The sequence below is a fragment of the Scardinius erythrophthalmus genome (genome assembly GCF_964197995.2).
Source record: "Scardinius erythrophthalmus genome assembly, chromosome: 4".
In the NCBI taxonomy this organism is placed as follows: domain Eukaryota; kingdom Metazoa; phylum Chordata; class Actinopteri; order Cypriniformes; family Leuciscidae; genus Scardinius; species Scardinius erythrophthalmus.
This window is the reverse complement of record NC_138224.1, coordinates 1,047,176-1,061,846: the sequence shown is the minus strand read 5'-3', so window position 1 is coordinate 1,061,846 and position 14,671 is coordinate 1,047,176. Positions and strand designations below refer to the sequence as shown.

General features: G+C 37.9%; 1 long non-coding RNA gene across 1 annotated transcript; it reads right to left on the bottom strand.

Moving 5' to 3' along the window:
* Positions 1 to 727: 727 nt before the first annotated feature.
* LOC308689397 lies at positions 728 to 2,379 on the bottom strand. The gene is made up of 2 exons (XR_014029998.1): positions 2,334 to 2,379; positions 728 to 1,259 (listed from the first exon to the last, which is right to left on the bottom strand). It is a non-coding gene; the product is annotated as an uncharacterized lncRNA (long non-coding RNA).
* Between the last annotated feature and the right edge of the window lie 12,292 nt (positions 2,380 to 14,671).

The following is a 14,671-nucleotide window of genomic DNA, read 5'->3' as shown; positions in this document are numbered from 1 at the left end:
GGAAGTCTGTGGGAAGGAAAAAGTGTGGCAAAAAACGCTGCACAACGAGAAGAGGTGACCGGACCCTGAGGAAGATTGTGGAGAAGGACCGATTCCAGACCTTGGGGGACCTGCGGAAGCAGTGGACTGAGTCTGGAGTAGAAACATCCAGAGCCACCGTGCACAGGCGTGTGCAGGAAACGGGCTACAGGTGCCGCATTCCCCAGGTCAAGCCACTTTTGAACCAGAAACAGCGGCAGAAGCGCCTGACCTGGGCTACAGAGAAGCAGCACTGGACTTTTGGACAAATTTTGCATGTCATTCGGAAATCAAGGTGCCAGAGTCTGGAGGAAGACTGGGGAGAAGGAAATGCCAAAATGCCTGAAGTCCAGTGTCAAGTACCCACAGTCAGTGATGGTCTGGGGTGCCATGTTAAATATCACTTATTAAATATTGTTATTTCAAACTTAGTTATCCTGTGTCACGCAAGAACAAACTGTGTGTGTGTATGTGTTCATGAAAAAATCCATTTTTAATGCTCTTTATTTAATGATATTAATAAAGCAAAAGGCAAACAGAAAGCTGTGTGTGTGTAATCAGACATCCACACATTAATTCACTTTTCAACATTGATTATAAAAATGAAAGAAGCAAAGCTTAAGAGTGACATCATCATCCAGAATCTCATTTCTGTCGGTCAGAAGACTCTCAACATCAGGAATAAAGTGTGTGTTTTCCAGAGCTTAACCACTGCAGTCTGGCTGATTATTATCTGGTACAGCATTATTTTCATTTGCCTCGAAATGAATAGGTAGACATTTGTTCAAGATTTTTTCTTTTTCACAGCCAAGAATCACATGTTGATTTTTTATGAATTCGACCTTCTTGACCCTCATCTTAGTGGCGACAGTAACAGTGTAGAAGTTGAAAGTCTTCTTGCTGATGCAGAGGTTTTTGGTGTTTGGATATATCTTTCCCCCTGTTGAACACACACTTAACACTTTATCAAATTCTGATTCTGAATAGACAAAGAAGCTCTGAATCGGCCGGTGCCAGGTTTTAATTGTGGTAATGAACGTCTCCCATTCTCTGATGTCGTCACTCTTTGGGACTTTGTTGTTTAGGTGTTGTTTAAGGAAGGTGTAATGTTGGATGTAATCTGGATTCAGCTCATTCACCGCCTTCACACAGCGCTGTGGCTCCGGCTTCCGCTCCGGCTGACTCAGAGCCGGCTGGAGAATGAGATTCAGGACGATCAGGAATAACAGCATTTTCAGGATCTGGGGATATTTGTGTAAGATGGAAATGTCAGATTGCAGATTCACTGTCGTCACGAACCATAAAATCCAGAAAAGTACATTTTTACTTGTTTAATTGCAATACAAAGAAACACTTTACCATAATCTTTCACTAGTTAACATTAATTAACTAACATGAGCATTTGTTACTGTATTTGTTCATCTTTGTTAACGCTATAAGAATACATCCGTTCATTGTTAGTCCGTGTTAGTTCACAGCATTAACTAATGTTAACAACTTTTGATTTTAATAATGTATTAGTAAATGCTGAAATAAAAGTAAATGAATTAGTTCACCCAAAAATGAAAGTTCTGTCATTAATTACCAAACCTGTGAGACATTCGTTCCTCTTCAGAACACAAATCAAGATCTTTATAATGAAACCGAGAGTTTTCTGTAAATGATGTTTTTCTCACACACACACACACACACTCGCGTCGCTTCATAAGATTAAAGTGAAACGACTGGAGTCACACTGAGAACTTTAATGATGTCTTTCTCATCGTTCTGGACCTTGAATGTGTGAATTGCTTCTGATGGAGGGACAGAAAGCTCTCGCATTTCATTAAAACATATTAATTTGTGTTCTGAAGATGAAGGTCTGATATTAATGTGGAGCGACAGTAATAATGATCATTTTTGGGTGAACTAACCCTTTAACATTGAGATTAATAAATGCTGGAGAAGTATTGTTCATTCTCAGTTCATGTTCACTAATGAAACCTTATTGTAAAGTGTTACCAAGAAAATCTCTATTATTGATTCATTTCTGCAATAAGAGAGAACTGGGAAACTCAAACATAATCTTGTTCAAAAGGTTTATATATCAGATTCAGGACTAGATTTATATCTTACACACACGAGGACTTGGTCTTAGTGACAGAAGATTCCAGAGGGACGACTATAATAAGAAAAATAAATGTATATAAAAATACACAATAGACAAAAAAGACAACAGACAATACAAGTACAGATATATAATTATACGAGGGAATGTGAATAAGAGGTTTGATAAATACATCAGAAAGAAATAAAGAGCAGGAAGAATGCATTACCTTGGAGAAGAGTGTGTGTCGAGTCAAGAGTTGATCTCAGTGTGAGCGTTTGCTGAGTGTGTCTGAGAGTTGGTGTGTGTGTTTTATATACACACAGGTAGTCAATGATCTCATGTGATAAGAGGAAGTAAAAGTAAGTGGGCAAATATTTGTCAGCAAAAGTTTTAGCCACTTATGAAGAAGCGTTCAGGGATTTAAAAAAAAACATTTTCTACAAATAATATTGAAATATTTTACCAGATAAGCCCAATAATATTAAAATGTAGTCTATATATATTGTAAAATGTATAGTTCCAGTCCTTGATTCTGATTGGTTGGGACTGTTTCTGGGGATTCACTTTTTATTTTGCCTACCTTTTGTCTTCTTCTCCTTACCCTTATCTCCTGTTCTTCCCTCAGACTCGTCCCCCAGAAACAGTCAGTCCCACGGACCCATCCCCAAACCCCATCTCTTAAAAATTAATAAAGGCTGGTTTCTAAAGTACTTCTTCCTTCCTCTATGTATTAAAGGGATAGTTCACTTTGAAATAAAATGTTGGTATGTTTTAGCTTACCTGAAGGGCATCCAAGATGTAGGTGTGTTTGTTTCCGCAGTAGTTTCAATTTTGATATTTTTAGGTCAAACCGTTCTTGTCTGTCAGTCATATAATGCAGGTCTATGGTCACTGTCTCAAAGAGCAAGCACAGAGTCCAAATTAAACAATTCCCCATCGTCCAAATTAAACAATTCCCCATCGTAAGTACACATTGATGACCTAAGACACGAAACGAGTGGTTTGTGTGAGAAAACGAACAGTATTTATATCGTTTTTATCTTTTGTACAGAGCCACGTCGAAGTGATCTGAGGGCGCGAGCGCATCCTGCTGTGTGACGTGTGCGCAGACTGGTGCATAGATATATATACACCAGATGTCGCCTTGGCTACGGCAGTTCATTGGAACGAATGTCTCAATGCGACATCTAGTGTATATGTAAGGAATAATTGACGCAAAAATAATGCACACCCGAGGTGAACGGCCACTCCGCTTCGCCTCATGACCGCATTACCACCTCGGGTGTGCATTATTTTTCTAATAATTCAACGGCCTGAAGTCAATTATTCCGCTTATACTACAGTTACCACACCTCGAAACATTGTTCAGATTATGTATTTCAAGACGTTTGTAAAGTTTTTGTCATTAAAACGCTCTTGTATGTAGGACTAATTTCTTACGCATCTAATCCAATGCCTCCGCTGCTAATTCCAAAACGTCATTTTAGAGTTAGTAACGGAGGTTTGAGCCACTGATAGCAGACTAATGCTGGGCACACACAACTAGCTGACACATTATCTGACTGTTTTCATCGACTGCAGCCTATATTTTAAACACCGACTTTGATCACAGACTGAACGCGCTGAACAAGCGTTTGGGCATGATCAGTCATCAAATTACATTCATAACCGGCCTTAAAGTGTGTCCCCGGCTTTATGCAGTTATTAGAGAGAGATGTTGCAATAATGAGACAGAAAAGCATGTGCGTCAATATTATTATTTATTTATTAATTCAATTCGTTTTAATTAATTCGTTCATTCTTTTTTTTTTCTGTTATTGACAGATGATAGTAGACTAGCCAAATAAATGGGGAAAAAAAGCCTTTTAACAAGTAAGGCCTATCAATAATTATTTATTTGTTATATTATCTGCAATAAAAATCCGTGCTGCAGGACTATCCATTTATTTACCCTATATTCAGTTTAATTTTCTATTGATTATAGATCAAGCGCATGCGGCTAAATGTTTTTTCTTGTTAGGAATTGTATCCTATTTTCCGTTATTACCGTTAACTACGCGAAGTGATATGGAGCTGTAATTCGGTCAAGACCTGCCTGGAACTACTTTAGCCGTGCGTTTTCCTGAAAATAATGCACACCTTAGAACGTTCGTCAACCAATCAGATTCAAGCATTCAACGGCCCTGTAGTATAAATATCTATGCACCAGTCTGCGCACACGTCACACAGCAGGAAGCGCCCGCGCCATCAGATCACTTGGACGTGGCTCTGTACAAAAGATAAAAACGATATAAATACTGTTCGTTTTCTCACACAAACCGCTCGTTTCGTGTCTTAGGCCATCAATGTCTACTTACGATGGGGAATTGTTTAATTTGGACTCTGTGCATGGCAAGATTCTGAACATTCACACACTTTTCAGTATTTAGTGTACGAGTGTCCTCTAGTGGACGGATAGTAAATACATGTATTTCTTTATTTGATAGTTTGACTGTAATGTGATAAATCATTTCTACCAGACTGAGATTACAGACGGCGCTAATATTGGTGAATCTGCCTCTGTAAAACAGTGAGTAACTCCCGCACACACCGGCTCTGTTCTCCTTCAGCTGGACACACACTTCACCAGTACAGAAGCACAGGTAAGCGTCTTCTGGTCCTCAGATCTGTGTGTGTGTGTGAAGTTTATTCTGAGCGTTTGTCTCACTCTTGAACTGCAGAATAAAGTTCACGAACACGCTCGTGCGCACGAGTCTCAGCGGGAGCGCGCGCGCCACAGATCGGCACGCGTCATGTTTGTTTTAGAGCAAATGCTTTGGGTTTCACTTCACACCTTTAAATCAGTGCTAAATACCAGGACACCTTATTGTCACCAAATCATCATATTTAAATAAGTAAATAAAAAGCCATACCTGTAAATGAACGAAATGTGTTAAAATAAAGTTATGAAAGTGTTATTTCTGAATGTTCCCTGAGCGCTCATCCTCGGTAACACACACAAACATAAGGGAACATTCCAAATGATCATTTTGGAACCAAAAATGTTACTTTTGAATGTTCTTTCTGAAACGAATAGGGATGGAAACATTTAAAAACGTCAGGAAAACGTCCAACTAACTAAACGTTAAGTTATTAAAGAGTTTTTTATTGCAAATTTTTACAAACACAAGATACAAAATTGAACGTGTCAGCTCGCCATGTGTTTGGCGGGAGTGTGACATCATCACACCTTCACGAGCGCGCGTGTCAGACGCGCGAGTATGGCAAGCCAAAGTATTCATAAACGCCTGGTCGGGCGTCTGATTGCACACTGACACGTCAAAAGCGTGCGTTTCGACCGCCAAACGCGCGTCCCTGACGTTCTTAACGCGCGCTTTGTGGTCACGGAAAACGCGCGTCACAAACGCGCGGTTTTTGCATCAAAACGCGCGTCCTCGACGTGTGATCTGCCATTTAAAACGCACGTTTGAAACGTGCGCTTTGGGGTCACCGAAAACGCGCGTTTTTGACGCGCGTTTATAATAACAAAAATGGGCGTTGGAACCGTGTGTTTTGACTAGGACAAAACGCACGCTTTTGACGTGTAAACAGTTAACCCAAACAGGCAGTACAAACGTGTGTGAAGTTTCCAACCAGGCGAAAAGGACGCGTCAGTGTCATTGGCTGCTGAAGGCTTGGGTCTAACCATTTCTGTGGGCTTAGGGGGGTTTAGCTACTGTTCATAGACTAGGCTACCACCATTTAACATGCCATAGATCAGGTTATTCAGCCTATCTATTTTGTCCTTTTTTTGTAGAACTTATAGAAATAATATATTTAAATTGCAGTTTTATCAAAATTTAGATAAAAATAAAATTGCCTTGTTTTTCTTCGCTCATGCCTTTTTGTAAATAAACACATTAGTGGTCATTCTAGCTCTAACATGAAATAATTAACATTTGTGTGGGAAAATCAGTTACGGTGGAGGTAAGCAATCAATGCAGGTTAATCAGTATCTGTCTTTAGAGAACAACGTGGACTTTTGTTGTGCTTACATTTGAAGGTATCACAAGCAGGTGGCGAAACTTTTTTGTTCAAATATTGTGCGCTCAACACAGACAAACAGTAATTAAGTACAGAGGTGATATTATCCATTTAATTTTTTTAAGACTTAGTGTTTAAATAGGGTATTTTATACTTTATAGAAGTATTTAAGACTTACAGGATTAGAATGAGAGCTTGTGCTCAGGGCAGGACATATATAAGAATTTAATTTGTCCCTATATTTTTTCCATTTTCTTTTTCTTGTGTAGGCCAAAGAAAATATCTAGATTGCAATTTTAAGAAAACATTTTTTTTTACCAAGATAAGATTGCCTTCTTTTGCACATTAATACCATTCTAGCTGTATATCTATACCTCAAGTTTTCAAACTTTAAAAGTTAACATTTGATTGGGGAAAAGCGTACAGATGTGGTTCTTGATCGATGCAGTTGTAATGAAAATTTGTTAAGCAACATGACCTATATATATATATATATATATATATATATATATATATATATATATATATATATATATATATATATATATATATATATATAGGGGAGAGTGGGGTGATTTGTGCCAGGGGGGGAAGTAGTTCCACCCCTTGTTCTGGAAAACCATAGAATAATTTGGTCATGTGACACATAATTTTGAAAAGCAATCAATTTTACTCATCCTCCAAAGAAGAGAGATACATGGCATGAGAGTTAAGCACATTTTAGTGCAAAAAACTGTTTTTTCCCTTTCAAAGTAAATTTTCTATGATTTAAGGTTTTTTGATTGTAGTGTCTGGACAATTATAGACAAGTTTGAAAACATTTCACACATGTTTTAGTGCTTTAGTAGGCTACACAATGAGTCTATACAGTTAGCATGATGTTAGCTCTTAACTGCTGGATCATGCTAATTATTCAAACTTGTGGGTCTGGGGTGATTTGTGCCAAAGGGCATGGGGTAAGTTGTGCCAGATCCAGACCACCTAGAGACCTACATACTCACAGGGGATAATCTTGAGAAGTGAGGAGATGGGCAGGCCTCATCAGTGTTTGACTTAGGCCTGCCTGTTATTTGTTTAATTTAGCTAACACTGATTTCAGTTTTGAGTTTGCACTATGTTAATAAAGAGAAGTTTTATTCAGTTTTTAAGTGGCCTAAGTCACAATAGGATGTTTAGAAATTAGCCTAGTCACTTTATTCTTATATGTTACATAATTGACAGACAGCGTTCTGTCAACAGGCATCTATTGCCAAAGCCTTTTTTGCCTGAAATGAACCACAAATATCATATATTGTGTTGCTATGGTGCTCTAAATGGTTGCTAGGGCGTAGCTTGATAGCTTCACAATGATCCTGAGAGACTGATTGGTCGTCTGAGTAAAATGAGCCCGCCCCCTTGTCTCTGTGACACTGTGATCCAGAGTTGTGTTCAATACAAAATCCCTATGCAATTGACCATAGTAGGAAAAACGCATGCTATGGTATTCCAGGGTGACTATCTAAATAAACCTTAAATTAGTAATTTTGTATTGAATTTGTCTTGCTTTCATATAGCATACGGTTCATAACAGTAAAATGTTCTGTTTTACTTCAGAAAGCACTGGCACAATTTACCCCAACATATTTCCCCAAAGGCACAACTTCCCCCGCACCAGGGGCAAGTTGTGCCATGAGACCACTTTTTTCCCAAAAGCTATATTTCTGAAACTATTTATTTCAGATCCAAAGTTATTATTCTCAGGGATGCACAACATCCTGAAATACATGTACATCCTTAAGTTGAAGGCATTACTGTCATGGCCTCACTTTAAAGTCACTTTGAGTAAAAACTGGCACAACTCACCCCACTCTCCCCTATATATATATATATATATATATATATATATATATATATATATATATATATATATATATATATATATATATATATATATATATATATATATATATAATGACTATAAATGTATCACTATTGCGAGCAGGGTGCCACCAAGATGCTTTACAGGGACCAAATTACAGAAACATCCGATAGTTCACTCAAAATTCAAAACATTCTGTCTACATTTATTCACCCTCATGTTATTTCAAACATGCACAAGTCATCCTAATTTTTTAGATTTAACATATGCTTTTTATTTATTTTCTTAAATGTGAGCAATGGTAACAGAACTAATTATTATTTTACATCCTGGGATCAATCAATTATATTTTTTATCCAATTTATTTTCTACAAATGTGATGCATCTTACCAGGTTTCAAATATAAATAAATACTGTTTATATGATTTAAGGCTTATGTTATGAAGTCTTCACCTCATTTAGCACCAAATAAAACCAGTCAACCCATTAACATGGATAATCCATCTCTACATCTCTAGATAGATGGATAGTCATCTACATCTAGATCGATAGATAGGTTTATTTTCAAATAAAAGTGGCTAAATCCCTCAGTGCGCAGGCCGTGATTATTCCAGCGACGGCGTAAAACTCCAAGATCCCTGTTTATTCTCGACATATACAAGAGACATGCAAACAACAACTCGTACAAGAGAGAATATTTCTAAAAAATAAAAGAAAAATATACTTAAATACATCAAGTTAACTTATTTGTTGTTGTCACTTAATTTGATTAAGGATACTAATGGCATTCAGAATAAAGGATTTTTTAAAAGTACTTTTAGCCAGAGGCACTCTGAAGGGCCTCCCGGACTTCAAAAGTTCAAACTCACTAGAGAGAGGGTGAGTACTATCTATTGTGATCTTTCTTGCCTTTTTACTCATTCTGTCAATGTATATTTGAGTCAATTGATTTTGTGGTTTTCCTACTATCTTACTAGCCATTAACACTATCTTGTTAAGCTTTTTCTTAAGCTTACAGTTTAAATGGCCAAACCAAGCAGAAAGATGAAAAGTTAAAACACTTTCAATGTGTGTGATACACAAGCTCAATAATCTTAGTACTGACACCCAAACAGTTCAATTTTCTGAGCAGACTTAGACATTGTGTGTTAAAAGTTCCCACTGTTTCAACTACTTGACCATTAAGTAACACTGGCTTTGTTATTATGTCTTGTTTTTTACAGAAAATTTGCTCATTTGTCTCGTTTGTGACCCGTTCAAATGGATGATTACATGCAAGCATGTTTGATTTATGGGCCAAGTTTTCGGACCCCGTTCCAGGGGGCGCTGTCGAGCCCCCCCGCCACGCCCGGGTACCAGCTTCAGCCCGGCCCTGATGGCCGCGGGTTCTGACCCGTTTGCAAAGTTTAAAGAGTTTTCGAGCATGTTAAGGGCCCCAAAAGTGCCTGAATAGTCGTAAGAAAAATAATAATAATAATAATAATAATAAAAAATAATCCTAAGGAAAACAATAGGGCCTTCGCCCTTTCAGGGCTTGGGCCCTAAAAACATGGCACATAAAGTTAAACTAATGATTTTTGGGTGTGTGTATTGTAAGTTGTATACCATTTCAATACGTTGGGTTCGTCTGCAGCATGCTGCAAAGCACACAGTACTCCTCTGCATTACCTATACATTTGTTAACATTAAAAAGTTAAATGTGAATTCTTTGGGCAATCATAGTGTAGCCTACTAAATGTCAACATACACGACATGAAAAATACTATCTCAGAACGGTTCTGAAATTACATTAAATCATTCTTGCATTACTTTTTGTAACCTTCAAGTTATTTTGATGTATATCTAGATTGTATTTTTGTATATTTGAATATTCTTACTTGATTAAATACATTTTTAGACTGAAGATAGCATCTAAAGAGGTGTAATATGACATACTGTACATTGAAAAACTGTACATACATTACCATTACAGAATTAAAATTAAATTAAATTAAAAATGGAGCACCCCAAACAAGTAATTATCAAAAGAAATGACAGCAGTAGATAAATACCAATAGATTCTTCATTTGTGATGTGGAGGCAAACTATAACTCGGGCTTTGATTCTTTCCGTACATTTTTATATGTGTTTTAGAGATTGAATTCAAATCAAATATTAACATTACTGCCCTAACTATTTCTGAATAGGATGTCTACTTTATACATATTTGGAATAGTATGGAAATAAGGTTCAGATCACTAAAAACCATACATGGAAGTCGAAGATCTCATCAGTGGAGTCTGGATGTCATCTAGTGGAAAATTTTGGTACTGCGCACAATACAATCTTTCCTAAAGCTCATTTATTGAGACATCAACCTAAAATCTGGCCCAGAACTTGTCCAGATATTTAACATTGATTTTCTTGAAAATTTAGGGTTGAAAATGTTTTGTAAAAAAGAAATAAAAATAATTATATAAACAACATTATGTATTGTATACATTTAAAATGTTCATAAACTTAAACTACTTTGACAACTTTGTTTTACTTTACTAATCTGAGAAGTGTACCCTTTTAGTACCCTGTTAGTTCGCAGTGCATTAAGTAATGTTAACAACAAGTTTTGTTTTAATAGTTTAATAGTTTTAATTAGTAAAGGTTGAAATGAAATTTGAAATTAACATGTAGAAGTGCAGTTCATTATTAATTCATGTGAACTAATGTACTTAATGTATGAAACCTTTTTGTAAAATGTTACCAAAATTACAATTGGAAAATAAAAAAACGTTGTTTTTTCTCTCTTTCTTTTTTTAAACTTAAATGATAACTATTGGATTATAATAACTCACCAATTATAATCCCCTCCTCTGTAAAATTTGCCATCGATAATTCCATGCTGTTTTGCTTGGGATTAATGATAATACAAGAGACCAAAACCACATAGGGACAAAGGCAAGAGTGAAGAAAAACAAGGCAATTTTATTTTTATCTAAATCTTGATAAAACTGCAATTTAAATATATTATTTCTATAAGTTCTACAAAAAAAGGACAAAATAGATAGGCTGAATAACCTGATCTATGGCATGTTAAATGGTGGTAGCCTAGTCTATGAACAGTAGCTAAACCCCCCTAAGCCCACAGAAATGGTTAGACCCAAGCCTTCAGCAGCCAATGACACTGACGCGTCCTTTTCGCCTGGTTGGAAACTTCACACACGTTTGTACTGCCTGTTTGGGTTAACTGTTTACACGTCAAAAGCGTGCGTTTTGTCCTAGTCAAAACACACGGTTCCAACGCCCATTTTTGTTATTATAAACGCGCGTCAAAAACGCGCGTTTTCGGTGATCCCAAAGCGCACGTTTCAAACGTGCGTTTTAAATGGCAGATCACACGTCGAGGACGCGCGTTTTGATGCAAAAACCGCGCGTTTGTGACGCGCGTTTTCCGTGACCACAAAGCGCGCGTTAAGAACGTGCGCTTTTATGGCAAATCGCGCGTCAGGGACGCGCGTTTGGCGGTCGAAACGCACGCTTTTGACGTGTCAGTGTGCAATCAGACGCCCGACCAGGCGTTTATGAATACTTTGGCTTGCCATACTCGAGGCGTGAACCCGCCGTTTGGCACGAGCGCGTGCGCGTATATAAAGGCTCCAGACTTCAGTCTGAACATCATTCTGAACGGATTTACTCTTCAGCTTCTCTTTCCACCAACATCATGGAGAACATCACTCTGACTCGCGGATTACACGCTGAACTGAGACCCTGGAGACCCTGGGCCAGTAAAACCAGCAGAGGACGCAAAACTGCCACTCATAAGGTACGAGATGACGTCATTCTATAATATTGAACTCTGATTATTGTATGAGCAAAACATCAGATGCTAAAACATCTCTTTATTCAACAGCCTTATGAAAGAGCATCAGGGACGTCACTAGGATTGGAAGACAGGGGGGGCTTAGCCCCCAGGCCCAGGGTATTTGTAACTTGAGTTTGCAAAATCTTTGCACTCGCATCTAGATCTACATTTATGTCAACAATCAAGAAACCAAAATGTTAACAAGGTGAAACGTGACAGACATATTGTGCCGTCCTCGATATGTTAACTTAATATCCTGACGGCCAGCTAAACTTTTTCCCCACACCAAGACTCTGAAGATTAATTCTTAGTTCCACAGGTTTATTGGAGTTAAGGAAAATAGTGAAACTGCAACACACAAAAGAGCAATGACAAATTACACATGAATAAAGGCTAATTTGCACAATTACTGTTGCATTTTTGTTGTACTCATTTTAACACTAATAAAGAAATACATGTGAACTACATTCTGGTCATTATAGCACCTTTACCGTGCAGCTCGTAACAAATGAACACGTGAAAGCTAGCATATGCATAGCCGACGCGAGTTCAAAACCATCGGCAGATTACACTCTGAGTCTACAAACTAACAATTATTGACAAAAATAACGAATAATACTTCCAGAATATTCTCACAAAACAAAGTATATATACCGACGATGCTATGCCAGACATGAAAAGTAGACAGATGCGATTGAAGCGACATGAAAAAAACAAACTCGAGCAAACCGCTGAAACGCGCATGAAGTGCATGAGTATACTTCCCCACTACGGATCACGTAATAGGACATTTAGCACAGCGCGATCTTAAAGTGACCATGACCTAAATACAAACATAATGAAATGCATATTCCCGGAACACATTAGAACTCTGACTAAAAGTAAAGCATGTTTATGTAACTTTAAACTTAATGCTTATTTAAGTTCTTACTCATAACAAAACACATATCCTCTTCTTCCATTTCTACTCTGTTAAAGAAAAGTTACTGTAATGTTAGCTTTTAGACACATCAAAGCTGCATGGGGAATTTACATAGGCCAGACTTTGCTCCTGATGACTTAAAGGGATACTCCACTTTAAAATGAAAATTCTGTCATCATACACTCAGCCTCGTGTTGTTTCAAACCTGTATGAATTTCTTTCTTTTGCTGAACACAAAGGAAGATATTTAGAAGAATGTCAGTAACCAGACAGTTTCTGGGTCCCATTGACTTCCATAGTATATTTTTTTCCTACTATGGAAGTCAATGGTACCAGAAACTGTCTGGTTACTGACATTCTTCTAAATATCTTCCAGTGTATGATGACAGAATTTTCATTTTAAAGTGGAGTATCCTTTTAAATGCTATCTGTCTGCTCATGTAAATGTACTGTATGATAAAGTAATAGCATACACTATATCTAATTCCTCTCTATATAAGATAAGTTGTCCACAGAATGCCATTTAATTACACTAATTACTGTAACTGCGCTGTGGATTGGTTCAATCAGTGTAATTTCCTGTGTAGTTTGGCTTGCATAGTTTAACCCAAGAACCAGAATTTAACGGTCATAGTGAAATTTGACAACACAGGTTTGAGCGTTTCTCAATTAAAGATGATTTATTCTGCCAAATGATGTATACAATGTATGATATAAATCAACAATAAAAAGGCAGTATTCAAATAAAGGAAAATTAACAATGAAATCATGTTCAAAACCACAGCCAACAGTTACTTTTTGTTTATTGTCTACTTCGTGGGTGGAAGCATCAAAAAATGCCTTCTGTTTTTAAGGGTGGCAAATCGGTCTATCACTCTGTCATGACTTAGGTGCTTCAGTATGTCATTTTCAATCGACATGGCTGCAAGACTGTGAAGCCTTTTCTGCCCCATTGTTTGACGCAGCCAGGAGTGAAGCCGACGCAGTGCACTAAAGGACCTTTCACAAGAGCAGCTGCTCACAGGCACTGTAAGGGCAACTTGGATGGTTTCCCTCAGAGAGGGAAACATGTCTGGGTCTAGGAGGTTGTGCACAGCTAACATGTCTTGGGGTGGACATCCAGCCTCTGTTTTGCGGGCAAGAAAGTTTTTTGCTACGAGAACCTCCTCTGTTTTCAAGTCAATGCTGTAGTGCCTAGCTAGCTCATCCAAGTAGGATTCACTCAAGAAGTTCTCAGATTTAGGGCTGCATGCCTGGATGCCTTTTAGGAGCCCTGAATGTACACTTGAAAATCTTAGTTCAAGCTCACTAACCATCCTGTCCACACAGGGGAAAAGCAAACTGGTTTTCAACGTCTCTGAGCTGATCAACTCAGTACCTGAACCCAAGGTTGTCTCCAACACAAAATCCTCCATTTTCTTCTGTTTATGCCTTTTCTTATGTGGTTCTGGTATACTGTGTGTGTGGCACATGGCCTTAGTTCTCTCATACATGTCTGTGGCAAATGCATCTGTGCGTTTGCCCCTCAGTGTGTCACAGACAGCTTCTTTGCCCATAAAAGCTTCTGCCAGGTCTAAAGTCTCCTTCTGTAGGAGCTTGTGGAGTCCTTGAGTTACAGACAGAAGTTCCTGAAACATCAGTAGTGCATAAACTGTTGAGAACTTGTAGAGCTTTGCTCTAAGACCAACAGCTATGGGGGATCCAATGACAAAGAGACACTCAAAAATGGAAGGTAATGCCTCAAGAATGGCATTAATGGATCGCAGCTGGCACGCCCAGCGAGTGTTTGAAAGTTGTACGAGCTCAACTGCTGTCAATCCAAGCCTGGACTGAGCCTCTATAAACTTATGATGGTTTACTAGAGAGGTGCTGAAAAAAGAATAGACACTCTCCAACAAGCTGAAAAGCTCCACAGCCTCTGAAACA